At 40.2% G+C, this 17639-nt stretch overlaps 1 long non-coding RNA gene across 1 annotated transcript in view; it reads left to right on the plus strand.

The window, feature by feature from the left end:
• The first annotated feature begins 2883 nt into the window (after positions 1 to 2883).
• LOC123354179 overlaps positions 2884 to 17639 on the plus strand; it is a 58671-nt gene continuing 43915 nt past the window's right edge. The window contains exons 1-2 of the long non-coding RNA XR_006574649.1: positions 2884 to 3125; positions 3417 to 3502. This is a non-coding gene — a long non-coding RNA (uncharacterized LOC123354179). The remainder of the gene's footprint in view (positions 3126 to 3416; positions 3503 to 17639) is intronic.

The following is a 17639-nucleotide window of genomic DNA, read 5'->3' on the forward strand; positions in this document are numbered from 1 at the left end:
AAAAAGTGCCACACATGGAACTGCATACAACATGGCAGCTATGCCAGTGCCTGTGATAAATTATTCTTTTAAAAAATGTCTTTTTTTGAGTAATTTCATGATCAAAACAGATAGTTATCATTCCTATTTATTTTTTGTAGCTCATTCTTTAAGAACATTATAAAATATAGTAACTGGGAAAGGGGAGAGGAGCACCCTGATGGAAAGAGTTAAAAACTTTGGACTGGCCAGGAATATTTTAAGCATCTTCTCTTTTTGATTAAATTTAGCACACTAATATACACCTCTACCCCGCTATAACGCCACCCGATATAACACAAATTTGGATATAACGTGGTAAAGCAGTGCTCCAGGGGGGTGGGGCTGCGCGCTCCGGTGGATCAAATCATGTTCGGTGGATCAAATCATAATGCAGTTTCACCTATAATACGGTAAGATTTTTTGGCTCCCAAGGACAGCGTTATATCGAGGTAGAGGTTTACATACTGTATATTTCAAGAACAGAATATATTTTAAAGAGCTCACAGTGGTTCAAAGTCTGAAATATAACAGCAAAAGTAAAAGCATCAGGTTTTGTGTACATATGTATCTATTATATTCTGTAGTTAATGTATGTATACTGTAGAAGGTACACTGGAAAATCACAAGTCACTTAAAATGTCACTGACTGGAGTATGTCTGAATTGTGCTGTCAGTGTGGAGAATGAATTCAAATAATAGGTGCCATTACTGTCGCAGGAAACTATTAGTTAAAGTTCACAGTGCTTGGCTAGACCATTTAGACCTTTATGAGGAAAAAAATGAAATTTTGAATGTTTGAATGTTCTTATATTCTTCCTTAATTTGAGCAAAGGCTCAAAGTTTAACCAAAAGTGTTTGGAAATAAGTCCCAGTGCTGTACTCTTAGTCCAAGTTCCACTGAGCAGAGGACGCTGAGCAGAGGACACTAGTATCATGAGAATGTTAAGCTTGACTCAAGGTGGACTGACAAGTTGTTATTCCTCTCATTCTTACTTCTTTTTAATGATCTGCACCTGAGCTCCACTGTATTGCGTGACACTTATTAGCAATCTACCGGTCTGAGACAACTGTTGTTTATCCATATCTCACCTGTGATTACATTAACAAGAGATGATGTGCAGCAGTGTCTGGTGCCAGCTGAAGGTCAAGGGAAGAGCAAAGGAAGTATCAGGCATTTGTCTGTCACTGTGGGTATTGCAGACTCAGTTTCACTGAAAGCAGCAGGCTGAGTGATCTCACACCATTAATCTCAATGGGACATAAGTGCATGCTACCTGCATTAGTTCCTCCGTTCCAGGAATGGAAACATGGAGCTATTAGCGCATCTCATTCACATCCTAGATAAGAATGTTGAAATAGTTCCACATGGCAGATGAACAAAAGAAGTCATTAGGCTTATGCTTGTCCACATGTGTTCAGCTGGCTGACAGAAAGTGCCCCTGCTATTTTAAATCAAGACTGAGAGACTCAAGGCTACTGATTTACTGAATTTCACTCAACTCTGAATCATTTTTTTTATTTTTCTCGTGAGGAGCTGCTTCAAAGCAACTAAGTCTCATTGACTAAAACAGTTACTTTGATTTTCAGCCATGCACAGTCTAATAATATTATTGTGTGGAAGAGAATGATCATATTCTTTTTAATTAGAAATTCTCTCGGAGACTATGATAGAATATAAGCTTTCAGATATAGTGCAATTTTAAATAAGCATCTCTCTCTCTCTCTCTCTCTCTCTCTCTGTGTATATACATACACTTGCATATATATCTGCATAGATAGATAGATATGTCTGTCTGCGTATTAAAGAAAGGAAATAGTTTTTCTCACTCCTTATTGAAATTCACAGAGTGCCATTCTACAGGCATTGTGTGCTTGCATAAGTGGTAACTGACTTCTTCCTTTTGTTTCCTTTCTTTCCTGTGTTGTATGCCTTGTTTTTTTCTAACAACATTTTTTCCCTTTTGCAAATCATGCAGACACTTGGGCCCCTGCTAGCCTGGCGCAGCCACCAGCAACTTTTCACAGCAAAACCCTCCAATCCCCTGTAAAGCATATAAAATAACACCATTTTGCAGACAGGAAGAGACTGAAAGGTGGTGAGCCCCTTCAACGCCTATTGACTCAATTGGGGAGTTCTGGGGGCTCAGCACCTGGCAGGAAGTGTGCAGGAAGTGCTCAGCACCTTGCAGGAAGTGCTGAGGGGGCAAATTTGCCTAAATTGTCTTTGAATGACAAACTAACTGTCCCCTGAGTGAAAACAGATCACTAGATCTCCCTGCTTCAATCTCAATTAAACAGACATTAAAGAGTGCTTGTATACCTCTCCTCTCCATCTCATTGGTATAAGGGCCTGATCCAAAACCCACTGCATGTCAGCAGAAAGACACCCAGTGACTTCAGTGGCTTTTGGTTCTGGCCCTACTTTTTGTATGTTTCAGGTTTTTATAAACAATACAGATGAAGCATAATTTTAACCAGTTCTACCACGGAAAAATGCTACTTGTTTTTGTAACTTTCTCTGAGCTGTTTCCATTGAAGTAGAATATGCTGGCTTTCTAGAGCATGACATTCTTTTTTGGCTTGTTCCTCTTGAACCAAACATAAAATCATTATTTTGTTTTGGGGACTCATTGGTATTTAAAACCAACTCCCAGCATCTCACAAGATGCAATTGTACTTGTAAGTACAGTAATGGGCAACAAATAAGAAAGATTAAGAACACTATAGCCAGGTTGTAGTGAAACAACAAAAAAGGCTGCTGCATTCTTTTTAAACAAACAAAAAGCATAATTGGAAAAAATCATTTTTATGTTCTCTTACATTAGATGGGACCACCGAGTGAAACATTCACTGATGAATTACTCCCTTAATCTGCGGAGGAAAAACAGCTACTGGCAAATTAAAGAGACTTGGAACAGAGCCATGAGAACTAAATGGCTAAAAATGAAAACAGGCAAACATTTGAAGAGTATTCTACAGAACACAGATCTTCCAACACCTCCCCCTTTTCCACAGTTAATTCATTGTCATGGAAACTGAATTTATCAAAATGTTCTCGTTCACTCCTAGTGACCCAGTGAGTCGACTTACAGAGCTGGTGAAAGGTAACTCAGGCTGAAGCAATTTTTACAAATGATACGTAGCAGTTCATAAATTGGTGAATTTTGAATGGTGCCATTGTGCCTCCCAAACAGTTTTCCACAGTCTCAAAAGACTCTTTTAATCTGCAAACCAGAGGGGTCTGAAACCCCTCACTAACAAGTTAGCAAGGAAAACGTGTATAGATTTAGCTCCCCTTTTCTCCCCCTTAATTTGTTTTTCTTCTCATCCTGTTAGAATGTATGTTTAAAATCCTGTTATTTGTGTCTTTTATTTACTTCATGCATTCTCCACAGCATTTTCCTTTGCTGATCTCTAGCCCAAGGATACAAAAATCCTTCAGCTCTTCATCACAATCATCTCTCCTTATCTCTTGTTAAAGGTAGGTGTTGACTATCAAGTATGACACACAATGACTACTTTATGCTGCCACCTTTGCCAAATCTGAATTAACTGTGAAAGTCTTGGTGCCTTCATCCAGAAGGTGGGCTTGGGTGTGTTTTTTTCCATCAAACAGAAATAATGTCATTTATTATTATTATTATTATTTTAAGGATTTTACAGCTTCCACATAGCTGCAAATTCAGTCAAGGTTGATTTTTACTTTATTTTATGTTAGCAATTAGTGACTTGTTGTCATGGAAACCACACTTCACACGATTCTGGAACTTAAACGGCTGAATGTGATCATGCAACAGCCCTTCCTTCTTTTAGCCTCAGTAGTTAGTCTTTCTTTGTGTCATCTTGATTACAGATTCACATAAAATATCTATAAGCATGCAAAATAATAGCAGAGGGCTACATCAATTAAAATTGAGTATTCAATAATTTATTCTTTAATTAAAGCTCTTTCCTTTTCTTATTCCTGTAACCTTTCAAGTGTTAAAGCAGACATAAGAGCTAATCATTTGGTAAGAAATATCTTTTCTAATTAAGAGTTTGTGAGACAATAATGAAGAAAAATAAAAATTAGGATTTCAAATTCTTTTTTGGCTTTTCATGTTTAATGTAAAGGGTGAAAATTAGGAGACTTCACTGATAAATCTTTTCTAGGTGAAATATCTGCAGTGAAGGTTATAATGTTTGTGTGTGTGTGTGTGTGTGTGTGTGTGTGTGTGGGTTCAGGGAGGAGGGTGAATGCTACTTATCCTTGCTTGCTGTCAGATGAGATGAGTCAGGATACAAAAGTCAAAAGGAGGTGACACTGTATGTGAGAGTTGTGTACATGGTTTGCATATGTGGCATCCTGTAAATATGTTGGGATTAGGAATCAAAATTCACAGTGACTTCACCAGGAAATCTGCATTGTAAAACAGGAAAAACATGGAAGGAATGGTAGATTATTTGTTGACTTGTGAATGATCCCACAACCCCTTAGAAATACCACAGTGTAAAATATATTGTAAAGGCTTGTCTACATGGGAGATTTTTCCAACTATACCCATATAATTATATGGGTATATTTAAATTGATATAATTATACTGGTATAAACACCCCGGTGTGGCCTACACTGTTGGGGGCGGGGGGATGGGGGAATTGATCTAAGACATGCAACTTCAGCTATGAGAATAGCGTAGCTAAAGTCGACGTATCTTAGATCGACTTAGAATCACTTATTTCGCGTCCTTGCGGTGCAGGATCAACGGCTGCAGCTCCCCCGTCAACTTTGCTTCCGCCTCTTGCTGAGCTGGAGTTCAGCAGTTGACGGGAGAGCGATTGGGGATCAATTTATCGCGTTTACAAAACATGCGATAAATCGATCCCTGATAGATCGATCGCTACCTGCCGATCCGGCGGGTAATGTAGATGTACCCATGTGGACACTCTTATACTGGAATAAGAGTGTCCAGAAGAGGAGTTACACTGTTATAACTCTGTCTGTTTAAATTCACACCCTACTTTATACTGGTACAACTTTCCTGTGTAGAGAAGCCCCATATGTAATTTACAAGTACATATCGGGGCTGTTTTCCTCTCTGTGAGCCTAATCCTGAAAGGTACTGAATAACCCCAAGTCAATGAGTGTTCAGGGAATTTATACCTTTCATGAGACTCTCAGCACCTTGCAGGATTGGCCCTGACATTCAGGATTAGGCCCACAGGGAGGAAAACAGCCCCCAGATGTACATGTAAATTGAACTTGAAACAGGGTTGCAGCATGTTTGAAGAAAAATGAACTTTCTCACTCACTCACTGTTTCTCTCAATGTAGATATAAACAGTTTGACCAACTGTGTCTTTTTTATCAAGGAGGAAAAAGCAATGATAACATGGTCAATGCCCCTACATATTTCTTTTACTCACAGTGGAAAACCGATGTAGCAGAAATGAATCTAATTACCAAACATGACATACTTCTTAGAGATTTTTTTTGTTACTATTGGTACATACTGACACAGTATGGTCCAATTTTATCCCTTCCCCCATGCTTTTGTGAAATCAAAGCAATCTTATTGAAATCAACCTGTTTAAAATCAATATGATTGCATAGATGTACAGGTCAGAATTTGGCCCAGGTACTACATAGGGATACACTTTGTTTTGTTGACAGGTGTAAGACATGAAGCCTCATAGTAGTGAATCCATGAATATTGATTTTTTAAAACCTCTTTTCCAATTATTACACCTGCTATCATTTCAGCTAACTGTTCCTTGATTCCCATTTCTTGGAATAATTTTCAGAACAACATGCCGATGTGACAGTATTTTCTCATGACCTTTTGGAACAGTAGATTTTACAAGGGCAGGATGTAAATAAAGCCTTTACAAATATATTATAAATCATTATACTAGCTGTATACTACTCACAATTTAATAGAATCTTTCTTGAACAATTCCAGTGCATTTTGGTTTATTACATGTATTTTAGAGGCTCGTATTATATTAACGCCTCTTATTCGTTGTGCTGTTCTAATGTAATTGTTTTTGTGAACTTATCAAATTTTATCTTTGAGTTCATTAAAAACATGCTGGGTGAAGAAGATCAATTTACTAATTCAAGTTTAGAAAGGAGCATAGCATTTGCCCTGGAATTTATATCATGGTTCTTGTGCAGTAGCTTTGGAGGAAAATAAACTTTACAGAACAGCAAAATGATATTTTTCAATATACAAAATTCAGCAAACAAAAGTCCTTTGAAAATCAAATGGAAATGAAATTCGAAAAAAGAGGCTATTAAATCTGGTGATTTTCTTCAGAGTGTGTGGGTTTTTTTTACTTAACTCTTGTAATCTGTTTAACATTTTTGTACTAGGAAAGACAATAGGATATGACAGGTTCTTTGACAGTTTGCTAACACAAATTAACCTCATTTATGGTAAGACTGGCTGTGTGTGAACATCTACTTTTGCTGTGCTATGTAAAATGTCTCTGAATTGCTGTCTGTACTGGGAGGTTTGCTTCCTAAAGCTTAGATGTTTTGTAGAATAATGTCACTTATGCTATGCTGTATCAAATGATTTACTTATATGAATGGCCAGTTAGTACCTTATGACAGTGGGGAAAAATAAGAAAGAAGGAATACACCTTTTTCCAGGCTGGAGTTTTAATTTTCCACTGTTACACTTTTACAACCCCATTGATTTCTATGGGATTGCACCAGTGTTACTAGAGAGAAGCATTTGGCCCTAGATCAATCTTTAATTAATAAAGAAACCAGTTAGTCCAACTTCAGTGGGAGAAATTTGGCAAAACAAATTGTATCACAAAGAAATAATAGCCCATTTAAGGAACATTGCTTTTGACCCAGGTTTATATTTGTTTCTTGTATTTTTGTTCAGTTTGACAAATGAATAAATCACCACCATCTAGAAAAAAGAAGAAGACTATAGGAGAGAACATACTAAAGGTATTCCTTAAGAGGTTGGTGTTAACTAGGATAAATATAAGGGATATTTTTGTCTACATCTAAAGGTGACTATTGTTCTGAATTCATTTTTTTAGGAGGTGGTACATGGCAGAAAGAACTGGAGGAAGACGTTGAAAAATGTGTCAAATAAAATAAACATATGCCAGTGAACTTTCTGGGTTGGATATTTACAAATAGAAGGATCTTGGAGGATTCTGTCTTCTCCCACCTCCTAAAAGAATGAGTTATGTTTTCCTTCTCATGTTAAGGGACACTACTGAATACTGAGAGGATGTTGTGAAGGCCAAGACTATAACAGGGTTCAATAAAGAGCTAGATAAATTCATGGAGGATAGATTGGTTCATCAATGGATATTAGCCAAAATGGGCAGGGATGGTGTCCCTAGCTTGTGTTTGCCAGAAGCTGGGAATGGGCAACAGGGGACAGATCACTTGATGATTACTGGTTCTGTTCATTCCCTCTGAGGCACCTGGCATTGGCCACTGTCAGAAGACCGGATACTGGGCTAGATGGACCTTTGGTCTAACCCAGTATGGCCGCTCTTATGTTCTTATTTTACTGAGCTAAGCAACACATGAAACATCCAAAGGTCAGGTAAAACATTTCACCCTAGGCTGTGATAGTGCCAGATCCCATATATCAACCAAGTTTTGGCTTGGTCAGCTCTTGAAGGGGAGAGCATACTGGAAAACCGTTGGTGCTACATGAAGTGGTGTTTAAGGTTTTAGTAGGGGGCACTTTCCATTTTGAATTTACTGCTGAAACAAAGCAATGAATTTAATATGACTTTCTTGGTGCTCAGCACTTTTCAAAATCAGGTCTGTTCTTTAGTATGGATTTTAGCACCTAGCTTTAAGGTCCTGTTTTTGAAAATCTTTAATGGCACTGAGTTTATGCTGATAAAGCCTTCAAGGTATAATCATATCATCATATTTCTTGTACATGACACATGTTACAGATAAACTATTTCAGGGATATTTTGTCTAAAATATGTTTATGAACTATTTCCTGTATAGCTAATGGTAAGTTAGATGCACTGGTTTCCATAGGTCCAACTGTGTGCAGGTCTCACATGGAGCCTTAAAAAGCTCTAAAAATAGCCTAAAAGAGTTTTTCTATACCCCAAAATGTCAAGACATTAACATCCAATATCTTGGGACCTTCCAAGCTTAGAAGGTGGGAAACTGATCCTTTCCAATGGTATAAAGCTCTCATTTCTAGGCTTACAGGGTTGCAAGGAATTGACTTAAAAGTTATGACAATTTTATATATAGAAAAGCTGTCCTGAATATTGCTCATCCTGCACTTCAGATAGGTGTAATTTTGAGGAGAATTTCCTTATTTGGAGGGAGAAAGAAGGATCTTTTTTCTAAATAGGTTCATTTTTTAAATGCTCAGGGGTTTGAAGCAATTCAGGGAGAGATGGAGTAGACAGAGGTCAGGTGACACAGTTAAAGGTGTATGGTAAATTAATTTATCACAGGGCTCTGCAATTTATCATATAGTTATCTCCACATATGTGGAACATGTGTATACTTACGTAGCTCTATCTGAAAGTAGAGTTTGAACACTCAGTTTTGTACAAATTATGTACGAGCAGAGAAGGGCAATTTTAATTGCTGCCTATTAAAAAGGCAGTTCAATTAGGGGGAAAAATATAGATGTATATTATGCTGAGTTCTTTTTTGACCTGGTGTTCATCAGTGGCGATTGTCTGATCTTGGGTTTTTTGATGGTGAGACTGAAATTGTAATTAATTGTAGGTTTGGGAATGAATAAAAATTCACTAGCTCAATTCACTGCAGTACAGCAGTTTAGTGAGTTGAATGATGGGTCACTATCTGAAAGTGTATGTCACAGTCAAGCTACTTTTCTATTTAGGCCCTTCTGTAAAGTGGCCGAATGATGGCAGAGCAATTCATTTTCATTTGCTGGTTAACCATGGAGGAAAAGGAAAAAAAAACGCTGTTTGTGTCTTAGGGACTTAACAGGATTCATGATCAGCAAGAAGGATATTCTTCTTTCTTGAATTACCTTGTGGTAAGCCCATTTTGGAACAGTGTGATGTGGATGGGATACATCTCTCTGGAGCAGACATGCTAAACCTGTGAAAAAAATGCAGGAATTACGCTTGTTTTTGGCTTAATTGTCTTGTGAGTTGCTTGTTGGCTAGTTTTTGGCTTGTAGCTTGTTGCTTGTTTGGCTTGTAGCTTGTTGTTTGTTGCTTCTGTTTTTTGATCTGCTCCCGGCAAACAGGGTAATGGGGGCAAGCAGGGACAAGGCGGGGAGAGAGTCAGGGGTGCACAGCAGGCCCACCACAGTCCCAGACTGCACGCCAGGGGGATCTAGTCACATAGAGTGTTGGGGTTATTAGGGATTGGCTTGTTTTGGCCTTGTTTTGAAGTGGGATTAGCTTGATTTTTGGTTTATTGTGAAAGTTAGGGTGCTTATTTACTGCGTGAAAGTTGGCAACTGTGCTCTGGAGCAACATTTCATAATAAATCCTACCATATATAAAAATATTCATTTATCTGTTTATTTGTGAAGAAAACTACTTACACATTTCTGACCTGATTTAGAAGAATAATGTTGCTTGGTACTGTACATGTCATAAAAAAATTACAATAGTAGATGTGGAATTTTTTTAGCTTGAAATCCAAGATTTTCAAAGGTGGCAAGTGATTTAACACCTTATTTTATGGATGCCCTAACTGAGATACCTTAAAGGGGCCTGAATTTCAGAACAGTGGTGCTCACTGCACTCTGAAAATCATGCCCTTTTAAGATGCCTCAAATTGTACACCCATGAATTGAGACAATCAAAATTGCTAGTTGTTTGAAAATCCTGGCCAAAAATATTAAGATTTTTACTGATCAGACAGCATTATGTTTGAAATCACCTTAAGTCAAATATGCTGCATGCTCACTGGAGCTTGGTGAAAAGTGACAAAACTGGTATGTAGATTTCACTGGTTAATATTTTGTCATTTCTTTCCAGGCCATGTTGTGACCCTGATCTATTGTTTCTTCTTATATTTATTCAAAATGGGCATTTTTTGCCTTGAAAGCACAGAAGATATTAAAATATATCCCATGCTTTTTTAGTAGATTGATTTTCATATAAAAGAAATTATGAATTATTGTTTGACATTTTGTCTTTTTTTAATTATTTAAAACTAGGACAGTTTGCGGGGGTATGTCTACAGTGCAGGTGGAACTGTGCTTTCCAGCCTGGTAGACAGACCCATGTTATTTCTGCTCAAGTGCTAAAAATAGCAGTGTAGCAGGGGGTAGCATGGATGGCAGCTCAGACTAGCTGAACTGAACTGGGGGAGGTCCTTTAGTAGTGGGTGGGCAGAGCCCACCTCCTGGATCCCAACAGACTAGCTGAACTGAGTGCAAACCTTCCCAGACGCTCTGGGTATGTACTTAGGTGGCTAGCCTGAACCGTTGCTTGTGCTACCTCCAACTACTCTGCTCTTTTTAGTGTTCTAGCTTGAGCAGAATTAGCATATCTGTCTACCCTGGCTGGGAAGCGCGGTCCCAGCTGCAGTGTAGATGAACCCTTTGAGAGAAAAATGCAAAGTTCATGTTTTGTGTGTAAAACCTGAACACATTTCAAAAACTGAAATGAGACACAAAGCCCTTGATTTCTGGGATTGTGAAAGTTTGTTTTACATTTTGTGTGCAGCTCTCTCACTTTCTGACAGGGATACTATAATGGAACAATAGGGAATAATATGAGAGTTTTTATCCTGGTACTGAATATTTATTAGCTTATTAAAAAGGATTACAGATGTTACAGATAAGTGTCATAGTTTGAGGACACTAGCCATATTAGCACAGGTAGCCAGAGAATTGATAGGGCCTCTTGGCAACTCAGGCAGTCTTGTGTAACTGTGCAGCATAAGTGGGAAGGAGATGATTGCAGCACCTCAGTGACTGATGGGAGAACTTGCCATTAGGAGTGGCGTGGGGAGGGTTTCAGCAGCTGGTAGACGGGTTGCATAGGGTACCAATTCCTGCAGAAGCATGAAGGGTTGGTTCCTCTCAAGATGGGGAGTCACAACTGGGAAGTCAGCAGAATTGTTCTATTTTCCTTTTGTACTTGTTCCCGTTTTCTTTGTTTTCCCATTTGTTGCTTGCTAATTGTGAAGCTGACAGGGCGACTCTCTCCTGACGTTAGTGCTACTCCCCCGTGTGTCCTCTGTAGAATGTTTCATATCAGTTTTCCCTCCATCTTCCCCATCTGTGATATGCTCAGGGTCTTGGAGGCTGAACCCTGTACTCATCCTGAATGGGCACAGCAGTGAGCTGCAGCTTCTCTTTGACCATCATCCATGCTGAACTTTCCCCCAGAAATAGCTATATGCAGTGATTCTGAGATAGTCTGAAGGTAGGGAGTTCATTGATAATAATGATCAAGCTTACATTTCTAATATATAGCACTATTCATCATGAATAATCCCCATTGTTCTTTTTCTAACCATCTCAGCAGCCCAGAGAGGGTTGCAGCAGTACTGATGTGTGTGTGTGTGTATGTAATTGGGACCTGGCAGCCCCTTACTGATATTTCCTGTCCCTGGAAGGTGTAGTGTATGCAGGATTGATCAAATGGACTCTTGGAAGGGTGCAGCTGCTGCAGGCTGCTCGTTTAGGGTGGCCAAGCAAACACAAAATAAAGGCAAATAAAATAAAACAGAGCACCCAATGGTAGCTAATGGCAAAGAAAGCTGTCGGTCCAGTCTTTTGTTATAGCTGTGCTTCAAGCATCAGTGCATGCAAGAAGTTCTGAACTGGCCCTAGGATGAAGTGGTGTAATTTGAGGCATGTAAAGCACAGATGCTGGCTTTTATTAAATATCTGCAGGACTTAGCAGGTCCACCAGCTCCTGGGGAGAGAGTGGGGACCCTTCCTGAGATAGGTTTCATGTTCCAACTGTCCTTCAGACCTAGCTGTCTAATAGGACCATGTGTTGTACACATGTGGCAGAGTGAGGCTCACTGCAGTGCATGGGTTGCTCTGTGCACATGTGCCATATTTAAACAACTATCTGATCATGGAGACACAAATACTAAATGATATCTATAAATGGATCATTTCGCGTAACAGGGCTATAGCTGACAGCGACAGGGTAGGCATATGTTCTTTCTGTAATATTTTAATTATAAGAGTTCTTGGCAGTGGTAATGTAAAAAACTTTTGGCCATATTCTCAGGCCTACTCTGGGCCTTGCAGTCTCTGGTGCAGAGGCACGTTTGGGCTGGGGTCGAGGTAGCCAGAGCATAGGCTCCAGTTGGTGAGAGCCATTATCAGTTGGATGAATTGAGAGCATCCTCTGAGACTGTTCTACATTCCATCAAGGCTACTGCAACAGGTTAGAGATTCAGGAGCTGCACTGTTTCTCTCCTGTCCCACTCCTGGGCAGCACCCAGTGGATACTGAGCAGAGTAGAGCAGACCCATTTAACAGTAACAGGGCTAGTCTATTTTTTTCTCCCCCAGACTGTTTGGATATTTCTGTTTAGGTTGCTGTTTAAGATGTAACATGTCAATATTTGTTATTTTAAAATAGATACAAAAATAAACACAAAATGCTACATTAAAACAATAGACTTGGTTCTCCTCTTTCACAAGATTTTCATCAAGATCACTCCAACTTCCAGAGAGTTACTGCTGATTTACACTGGTGTAAGTGAGAAGAAAATCAGGCCCAATCTGAAGGACCCGACTTAGAGACAAATGCAAAGGATTTCAGAGACGCTATCCTCAGTTCCCTGCTGTGCCTACATACTACACTTAAAACAGAACAGCATGGGATATAATGTTAAACTGTTTGGATACCACTGCAATATAAGATCAGCTAAGGACATCGTCTGAGTAACTTTGAATTGCCCTGCTTTCATTGGTTTGTGAGTCTGTATGTGAGATTTGAACAAACTCTGTATGTGCTAGTAAATAATGGAATCAGTAGATTAAGATGACAGTTAGTTCTTTTACCTCCACCTTGTACTGCGCTGTTACTATCAGCACAGTCTTTATTGAACAATAAATGATAGGTTAGCCTGGAATAGCTGCAACAAATTTTGTTTAATTTTATTAGTAATATAATAATTTTATTTCCCAATGCAGTATGTTTCTCACACATTTTATATTCTGTGCTTTGTTTTATTTAGCCATTTCCCCTTCCTAATTAAAGCTCCATTAATTCACTTCACTACAGCAATAATCAGTGGCTGGGGAGGAGGAGGGAAGGAGAGAGAGAGAGAGAGCTGTTGAAGTAAATGAAGCATTACCCATGACTGCTGCACACACCAGCGTCTGTTCTTGTACTAGCACCGTATACCTGCTTCTGAGCATTACAAAGATAACTCATTTCCTGGTGCTTTCCATGCTCAAGGGCAACAGTTACCTTCACCACAGAGAGAATAAGTACTGGCTGGTGTAATTTTGGAAATATGTAGCAATTACTTGCTGCAGAAACTCAGATCCCAGCTCTCCGTAATGAAGAATGACAAAGACCTGGGTTCAAAGAGGGTGGCCGAGAGCTGCGAAGGTTCACTATTCTGTACCATTAATTTGCAGAGCCCCCAGATGGATTAACTATCATTTCCTTTTTTCCTTCCTTCTTTCCAACTTGTTTTCATGATCTGGTCAGCTTCTTAGCGTCTCATCTGTTCCTCTCTTCTTTTTCTTTGCATGGTGTGCTTACTAATGATCAGATTAGGCTCATTTGATTATTCCTTCTTTATATTACCTCAAATTTTGACTTATTGTATCTTAAAATTTAAGAATATTTATGCTTTCTTGACATGACCTCCTCACTTACTGTATTTAAATGAATGGCATCAAATGTTTCCTTATTTTCCTACTTCTTTTAACCATACAGTCTTTGTAGTTTTCCATCCTCAGGTGATATTTCCTTGGGTTCTTTTATTGTGCTATATATATGTATGTATCCAGGCAGAAATATGCTTAAAGTGCTGGCTTAAAATAACAAAATTCAAGAAGTTCAGAATTAAAGCTCATTTCAGTGTGATATGCCTAAGAATACATCACAGCTGTATATAGCTATACTTTGCTGTATGAAACAATATGTGTTTGATTCCTCCATGTGTAGCAATAATTACCATCTCTTCTCTGGTCATACTTCATTTATGATCATATCATCTGAAATGGACACAATCAGACAGGTAAAGCTGGAACACATAGCTTAATACTTGAATTTCCAGGTTTTATTCAGTTTAAAACACGCTTGGCAATTTTTAAAATGGGGGTGAAGTGTTGGCTTGTTTGTTTGCTTATTTATTTGTTTTGTTTCATTTTTACAATTACTTTGTGAAGATACTTTTGGGTGAAAATAAGCAAATATATCTCAAGAGAGGGTCTGAGAGATATCTGAAGAGCTGACCTCCCTGCTTTGAATTGGAAGTTGTTTGGAGCAATAGTTGTCCTTTCTTAATTTTACCTGCTGAGCGTTGGTTTTGGAACAATAGATTTTTTCAAAAGCACCAAAGTGATTTAGGAGCACAAGTCCCATTTATTTTACATGGCACCCTAGGCACCTAAGCCCCATTTGTGGATCTAGCCCTAGATGACTTAGGAGCACAACTGCCACTTTAGGCACCCAAGTAAAAAATTTAGATTCTCAAACCCTCCCACTCAGTTGCCAACCAACTCTGTAGGTGCCTGAAGTCCCAAGGCATCTAGGGCTCTGTCAACAAAGTCTGGTAAGTGACTACAAATCTGCTAGTGAACATGTGAACTGATGCCCAAGTCTCAGGGTATGGCTACACTGGCGAGTTGCAGCGCTGGAAAGCCTCCACCAGCGCTGCAATTAGTAAGTGGCCACACCTGCAGGGCACTTCCAGCGCTGCAACTCCCTGGCTGCAGCGCTGGCCGTACACCTCACTCAGCATGGGGAATAAGGATTCCAGCGCTGGTGCTGCAGCGCTGGTCATCAAGTGTGGCCACACACCAGCGCTGTGATTGGCCTCCAGGGTATAAGGATGTATCCCAGAATGCTTTTATAAATTACTCTCTTTGTTTTGTTATGCAGCCTCTCATTGTTTTGTTATGAACGAGCTCCGCGCGGAGCTCCGTTGCCGCTGCTGCTTATCTAAAAAACAAACAGAGCTCCTGTTTGCTGTGATCATCTGTACCTGGCTGTAAACAATCAAATGAGAGGCAGGCAGGGAGCGAATGAAACAGCGGGGAGTCGTGTTGGCTGCAGGCTGTTTGCAATTAAGAGTTAAGACTAAGGGGTTGGAAACATGTTCTGATTTTTCAAGGCAGGAAGCTAAACACACAGTGTTGGCTCAAAAAATCCCCTCTTTCTCTCCCCCCGCTCCCTGTCACACTAGACCCCACTCACCCCCCTCTTTTGAAAAGCACGTTGCGGCCACTTGAACGCTGGGATAGCTGCCCATAATGCATCACTCCCAACAGCGCTGCAAATGCTGCAAATGTGGCCACACACCAGCGCTGGCCCTGCACAGCTGGATGACCAGCGCTGCAAACTACCAGCGCTGCAAACCGTAAGTGTAGCCATACCCTCAATCTCCTGCACCTATCTCATGCATAAGACTCAGAGGCAGGGGCGGCTCTAGCAATTGCGCCGCCCCAAGCAGGGCGGCACGCCGCGGGGGGCGCTCTGGCGGTTGCCAGTCCCGCGGCTCTGGTGGACCTCCTGCAGACATGCCTGCGGAGGGTCTGCTGGTTCCGCGGCTCGGGTGGACCTCCCGCAGGCACGCCTGCGGATGCTCCACCCGAGTCGCGGGACCAGCGGACCCTCCACAGGCATGCCTGCGGCAGGTCCACCGGAGCCGTCTGCCGCCCTCCCAGCGGCAGGCCGCCCCAAGCGCGCGCTTGGCGCGCTGGGGTCTAGAGCCGGCCCTGCTCAGAGGGATCCTCAAACTAATCTTTCCCCTGTGCAATCTGGTGAGCATTTTCAGAGGCTAACCGATCAGTCCCCACATAGAACACACCTGCTGAAAGAGTTGGTAGTGGTGCCCCCATAATGTTGAGCCCAGAGTTCTCACCCTGGATTTGGGAGACCTGGGTTCAAACCCCCACTTGGCCTAATATAGAGCAGGGATTTGAACCTCTGTTGCCCATTTTTTGGGATAGTGCTGCAACTACTTGGCTAGGAAGCGCTCCTTTTGGAGCCATTCCACTTTGTATAAATAATCATTGGAGCAGGGACTTGAATTTGGGTTCCTGAGAGCTCTAATCACTTGGCTATAGAGTCATTCTCACTCTGTCTCAAAGACTATTTAATTATCTAGCCAAAGTGGAATAATTTAAAAAGGAGAGCCATCTATCCCAGGGTATGCCATAGGCTACTGCTTAGGGCACTGTTCAAGCTTTGAGGTAGGCTGGGGTAGGGCTGGTCAACTCCCTATAACATGCTGCAAATTGTATAGTTGAACGTTATTTCTCCAGATAATTGTCTGTCACCACATTACTTCACTGGGCTTTGAAAGAACTCAGCACCTTGCAGGAGTTGCTGACACCTTCCAGGACTGGGCCTTAAATCTATACAACTGGCCAGAATAACTAAAAAATCTTAAACTCCTATTGCTTGTCTAAAGTTGATTATAAAAAAGAAAAATAAAGTGTATAGTGTTGGGAAACTGCTGATATCCACATGTGACGGGGAAAAAAGTCGGAGAGAGAGAAAACAAGGTTGATCATTAACAAATACTGTTCACAGGGCTCTTGTTAGCAATGAGCTTGTTGCTTTTGCAAAGCCAGTCAAAGGAGGTTAAACCCCGGGGTAATACACTAATATTCTCAATGGTGGTAGCTTTTGCTTTAATTTTGAACACTTCATATCTCTTTATTCTCTAACCTTAATTGTGTTACACTATAATAACCTTCCAAAGTCATTTATAAAAATTGGGCTGATTTTGAATGCTGTTAAATAATACTAATTTGTTGCTCTCTCTTACACTCATGCTCTGCCAGTGTTTTAATGTTTGTAGAACAAATAAGGAATTTCTAAACAGTCCCAGAGGGGCATTGTGCTAATTCTTTGTGTGAGAAAAGCCTAATAATTTGAGCATGCCTTAAGCACTACTCATTTATGATAAGGTCTTTATAAAAGTGCAATGGCTCTTTAACTGATGGCTCAGTTAAAATATTATGAATATAATTGGCTAGGAAAGGAAAATTCTGTTCTCCCATGGGTTGTATACATGCAATATGATGGGGGCTAATTTAGCTACAACGAATCAGGAAAAAGATCTTGGAGTCATTGTGGATAGCTCTCTGAAGACGTCCACACAGTATGCAGAGGCGGTCAAAAAAGCAAACAGGATGTTAGGAATCATTAAAAAGGGGATAGAGAATAAGATGGAGAATATATTATTGCCCTTATATAAATCGATGGTACGCCCACATCTTGAATACTGCATACAGATGTGGTCTCCTCATCTCAAAAAAGATATACTGGCATTAGAAAAGGTTCAGAGAAGGGCAACTAAAATGATTAGGGGTTTGGAACAGGTCCCATATGAGGAGAGATTAAAGAGGCTAGGACTTTTCAGCTTGGAAAAGAGGAGACTAAGGCGGGGTATGATAGAGGTATATAAAATCATGAGTGATGTGGAGAAAGTAGATAAGGAAAAGTTATTTACTTATTCCCATA

The sequence above is a fragment of the Mauremys mutica genome, chromosome 1, assembly GCF_020497125.1.
Source record: "Mauremys mutica isolate MM-2020 ecotype Southern chromosome 1, ASM2049712v1, whole genome shotgun sequence".
NCBI lineage: Eukaryota > Metazoa > Chordata > Testudines > Geoemydidae > Mauremys > Mauremys mutica.